Source organism: Cebidichthys violaceus, unplaced genomic scaffold (assembly GCF_023349555.1).
Source record: "Cebidichthys violaceus isolate CVI_PGR_0920_01 unplaced genomic scaffold, fCebVio1.0.p SCAF_22, whole genome shotgun sequence".
In the NCBI taxonomy this organism is placed as follows: domain Eukaryota; kingdom Metazoa; phylum Chordata; class Actinopteri; order Perciformes; family Stichaeidae; genus Cebidichthys; species Cebidichthys violaceus.
The window spans coordinates 148,262-154,261 of NW_027176395.1; the positions used below are offsets into that span (position 1 = coordinate 148,262).

General features: G+C 40.8%; 1 protein-coding gene across 2 annotated transcripts in view; it reads left to right on the plus strand.

The window, feature by feature from the left end:
* The window catches only part of syt16 (synaptotagmin XVI), a 31,744-nt gene that overhangs the window by 1,061 nt on the left and 24,683 nt on the right, over positions 1 to 6,000 (plus strand). The gene's annotated exons all lie outside the window — the stretch shown is intronic.

A 6,000-nucleotide genomic window follows, 5' to 3' on the forward strand; every position in this document is an offset into this window, starting at 1 on the left:
TCCTTCAGCTCTAATGCTACAGTTCTACTCATCTTTTCATGTGTTATCACAGATTATTAAATAGTGTGGCAATCTACCTGAACCCAAATGAAAACAAGAGGAAAGTGAACACCAGGTTTCCCCACAGAGACAAATGTCACACACGGTTTGATATGTCTTATATAACACGTGAACATAACCTCCTCCTCTACGCGTGTGAGGAGGGTAGTCGGGATTCACGGTGGCATCGCAGCGCTCCATTAAACAGTAGGAAGCAGCCAGCCGGGTGCGTCATGCCGGTTCTGGTTATTGTGGCCTACTTACAGACTGCTTCCATGTCTAATTCATGGTCTCTGAGAGAGAGAGAGAGAGAGAGAGAGAGAGAGAGAGAGAGAGAGAGAGAGAGAGAGAGAGAGAGAGAGAGAGAGAAGCTCTGTCGGGACTCGTGGGTCGTATTTATTGCTGCTGACAGGAAATTGAATCCGTGTTTGTTTGAGCGCTGGGGATGTTGATGGGAAACCAGACTCGTATCGGTCAGTTCCACACACTTTGTCTCTGCTCTGCAGGCACTGAGAGACGTCTCAGAGGGGAAGACATTACATGTGGTTGAGTTCAAATTAGTGAGTGAAGTTGTTCATGTTAAAACGGTCCACTAGGGGGCGATAGAGCTCCACAACAAGCGGGCAAACACTAGAACCTTTATAGCCACTTTAAAGTTACTGTGAGGAACTTTAAACTGGTTCTGAACCAGTCTCAGTGTAGTCCTGATCCTCTATATGAACCAGTCCTGATCCTCTATATGAACCAGTCTCAGTGTAGTCCTGATCCTCTATATGAACCAGTCTCAGTGTAGTCCTGATCCTCTATATGAACCAGTCTCAGTGTAGTCCTGATCCTCTATATGAACCAGTCTCAGTGTAGTCCTGGTCTTCTATATGAACCAGTCTCAGTGTAGTCCTGATCCTCTATGTGAACCAGTCTCAGTGTAGTCCTGATCCTCTATGTGAACCAGTCTCAGTGTAGTCCTGATCCTCTATGTGAACCAGTCTCAGTGTAGTCCTGATCCTCTATATGAACCAGTCTCAGTGTAGTCCTGATCCTCTATGTGAACCAGTCTCAGTGTAGTCCTGGTCCTCTCTATGAACCAGTCTCAGTGTAGTCCTGGTCCTCTCTATGAACCAGTCTCAGTGTAGTCCTGGTCCTCTCTATGAACCAGTCTCAGTGTAGTCCTGGTCCTCTCTATGAACCAGTCTCAGTGTAGTCCTGGTCCTCTCTATGAACCAGTCTCAGTGTAGTCCTGATCCTCTATATGAACCAGTCTCAGTGTAGTCCTGGTCCTCTATATGAACCAGTCTCAGTGTAGTCCTGATCCTCTATATGAACCAGTCTCAGTGTAGTCCTGGTCCTCTATATGAACCAGTCTCAGTGTAGTCCTGATCCTCTATCAGACCTCCATTGGCCTATTTCTATAGAGTTATTCTTGATGATGTCATCGGAGCCACCGGGTCGGATTCTGGTGAAACCAGATGAAATCATGCAGGTTCACCAGAACCTCCTTCAGCTCAGACTCCAGCAGAGACCGGTCCACCGTGGACAGACTCAGATCCTCCAGAAGAGACCTGGTCCACCGTGGTCAGACCCAGATCCTCCAAAAGAGACCTGGTCCACCGCGGACAGACCCAGATCCTCCAGAAGAGACCGGTCCACCGTGGACAGACCCAGATCCTCCAGCAGAGACCTGGTCCATCGTGGACAGACCCAGATCCAGAGCTCCGGAGGGAGGAGGAGAGTTCAGCTCCCGGCAGCAGCAGCAGCAGGGTCTCCTCCTCCTCCTCCTCCTCCTCCTCCTCCCGCTGGAGGGAAGGGAGGCAACGGGAGAACCAGAACCAGGACTGAGAGGGTCAGACTGTCAGACCCTGTTGCAGTAGAATGAGAGGTTTTCTAAAGAGTCCGGAGCTCAGAGACACTACAGCTTTAGTCCACAGGGACCAACAGAACCAAGACTACATGGAAGCTCCTCGTAGTAACTTTAAGTCTCAGTGTTTCTAGCTTCATGCTTCCTGAAAATCCTTCAAGGTTTCGAGGAATTCTAATATTAAAAGCTCTCTTAAGGTCTTCAGAAATAACTATTATTTCTTAGAAAACATCATAAGTTTAAGTATTTTCTTATAATTCCGTCCCTGGGATCAACTCTTAGCCTGAGGAGGCTTCACCAATCAGCCCGCTGGTCTTTGTCGTCGTGTTCTGCAGCGCTTCCTCTCGGTTGTTGTGTCTTGGTGGTGTTCAGGAAGACGGGTCCGCCCCGCCGTCTGGGAGGCAGGAAAGCGGCGCCGATTGACAGTTCGTACGGGACGCGGGTCAGACTTCACTGAGAGGACGACGAGGACAGAGAGGTTGAGTTTGTCCTCCTGTTTTTGAGGAGAAGGCAGAAAGGAAAGAGGAGGTGAAGACATGTCCAGTGAAGGAGGAACTAAAGAGACTCATGGAGAGTGTGAGTGTTGATTTGACCGTCATATTCCTAAAAACTAGGTGGTGATGATGATGATGATGGTTGAGACCAGTTCCTCATCTCGTGATTGTTTAGTTTCATTTATTTATGGTGTTGATGGACGGAGAGTCGATGCAGAAACGCTGACGCTTACTTGAGTGAGAGCACTACTGTAAATATGAAGTATAAGTACGTCAGTGTAATCAGTAAAATGTGGGTATTCAAACTGTTCTCCAAATATATATTCTATCATTAAATTATGATTACTCAGGGTTTTACTGTTGTAGGTGGTTGAGACGGAGCTCATTTTGAACTATTAACTCACGATTATTTTCACTATAGATTTATTTTCTCCATTCATTGATTGGTTTGTAAAAATAGTGAAAATAGTGGCGTCAGAATTAATCAGAGCCTAAAGTGACTCAATGTTTGTTTAGTCCAAACCTCAACATTGTTACTAATACATTAACATTATTACTGATACATTAAAATTATTACTGATACATTAACATTATTACTGATACATTAACATTATTACTAATACATTAACATTATTACTAATACATTAAAATTATTACTGATACATTAACATTATTACTGATACATTAACATTATTACTAATACATTAACATTGTTACTAATACATTAACATTATTACATCTGAAACCATCAAATGTTTTCATAAATGGATGAATTGATTAATGGACGAATTGATTAATGGACTAATTGATTCATGGACTAATTGATTCATGGACTAATTGATTCTGCTAAACTTGTGTGAACTGTTTGGTGTTTAATTCATAACAAATCATAATTTGTAAAGCTGTCAGATAAATGTAGAGGAGTAGAAACACAGATTGCATTGTTAAGTTTAAATGAATGGTTGACCTGTGAACAACAACAACAACAACAACAACAAGGCCCCTCGTCATGTTAGTCCTCGTTTTAGATCAGATTAGAGACATACATTTTGTTACAAAAATGAATTAATAAAAAATATGATTTGTCTGTAAAGGAGTAGAACACGATGGTCCTACTAATTTATATAACTTAAATAATTAACGTAATGTTTCTCACATAAACACATTAATAATCATCTTATTGTAGAAAATAAAACATCTTTTAACCCTGAAAGCCTTAAAACGGCGTTGCTTCAGTTGAGACGTGTGACGGACCGGATGGATCACGTTTAACTTCTGTTGGACGTTAAAACCTAAAGGTGAATAAATAAACAAGTGTTGCTGTTGTAGCGGTGACATGCAGCCTGTAACCAGCAGGTGGCGCTTCAGCATCAGTGTTGTACAGCTTAGTCTTCTGGCTCTGATGATCAATATTTGTGGCAGATTTTAAACAGAATAATGACGTTTAGGAGAACTACTATATACTGTAGGAGTCATGAAATTATTCCTCAAATTTTACATCTGAACAATGAGATTTATTATCAATCGTGACAGTAACAGTCAGTAAAGATCAAATATAATATAAATATGTTTTTTAAAGAATAAAAGTATTATAAATAATACTTATAATAATAATCCTAATAATAATAATATAAATATAAATAATGTATATAAATAATAATACTTATATTGAATAATAACAATTATTATTATAAGTATAAATAATGTATATAAATATTACTTATAATAATAATCCTAATAATATTAATAATGATTATTATTATAAATATAAAAAATGTATATAAATAATAATAATAATAACTATTTAATAATAACAATTATTATTATACGTATAAATAATGTATATAAATAATAATAATTATATTTAATAATAACAATTATTATTATTATAAGTATAATAATAATAATGATAAAAGAGCCTGGTCACATCAAAACTGTGTTTAACTTTGTTAAACTCTGACTTACTTATAAGTAATATTTGATATGATTTATATGTTCCACTCTTTCTTACTCTGCACTGCAGCTGCTGCACAACAATCTTATTTTACGTAGTTGTATAGTATATTGTTTTATCTTATGTTGTCTTTTTATCAAACTGTCTTGAAACACACTTCAGAATGGTGGAAGTTCTTCTTTTTAATTTTATTCTATTCGGTGAAATAAAACAATGCAGTTCTGAAGCTCTTTTACACGACAATAGACGAGGTCGAGGTGTTTTGCAGATGCTTTGCGGACGCTAAAAGCAGCGTAATGTGGGCGGAGTTAAGTGCTCAGGACGCGTGTTCTGTGGATGCGAGTGACTTCAGATGCCTCGTCTTCTACTTTGAGCTCCTCTCCTCTTCACTTCTCCTCATTTCCTCGTCTCTTCATCTCAACCCCGAGACGCCGCCGTCGTCGTCGTCCTCTCGGGCCAATCGGGACAGAACAGACGGACGGCGCCATGGTAACGTGAGGCCCTCTTACGTGTGGGTGGGAAAAAGGCGAACTCATTATACCTTAATAGAGCCACCGGGCTGTTTCCAGGGAAACTGTGTTGTTCAGGTGTGTCTGCCCGGTGGTCAGCGGGTTTGAGTCGGACTGAAAAACACCGTGTGCTGATGTCTCTGGGTTGATCTGACCTCCAGTCCTGAGAACAACAACAGCCAGTGAACGTCACATGACAGCGTCTGGAGATCACAGAAGATCTACAGGTGTCTTTGTCCGTTCACAGATAGACGAAGAGATGCTTTTTAGTAGTTTCATTTAAATAATGTGTTTTACAGATGAAGCACTGCTTGGATGGACATGAAACTCTCTGGTAGAGCTGCACGATATCACAAGATCACAATATCACAAGATCACGATATCACAATATCACGAGATCACGATATCACAATATGCTTGATTCCTTTTCTCTTGATGGACTAATTGTCTCTTCAAAGCTCTGAAGCGTCACCAGAAGTCTATTTTGCAAAGTCCTATAGTTTAGAACCACAGACTGTACATAAGAAGTGGACGTGGTCATCGTGACGTCACTCACTGGTTTGTGGACTGATGTTTTGAAGCCTCGTGTTCGGTGATTTCACCGTCGCCATCTTGGATTACGGCCGTCGCCATGAGTTTTTGTTTTTTTTACAACCAGTGAACAGGAAGTGACCACATCTGGACTGAGGAGGAGTGACGTAGAGACGTCGTATACGTCTCTGGTAGAGACCTGTCAATCAGTGTGTAGCCCCGCCCCTAAAGCATCCCCTGCTTTATGGTCTGTTTGACTCTAAATGGAGCATAATGTACTAAATGAATGTAAACATTGGTGTTAAGAAGTGATTTAAAACAGATTATGCAACTTTACATAGTGCTTGTACTTTCTCTTGTAGTGGAGTATTGATACTTTTACTTCAGTAAATGATCTGAATACTGAAGACGTAGCGTTCAGCTGTGTGTTGTTGTAAATAAGGACACACACACACACACACACACACACACACACACAGCCCTAAAACTAATTACCCACATTGGTGAGTGACCTTACGCCGAACTGAAAGAATCAGCAGGCGCTCCGTTTTATTCCTCGCTGGAAAAAGAAGAAAGAGGAAAAAGAACCACTACAAAGCTCCGTGTTCGTCCTCTTCG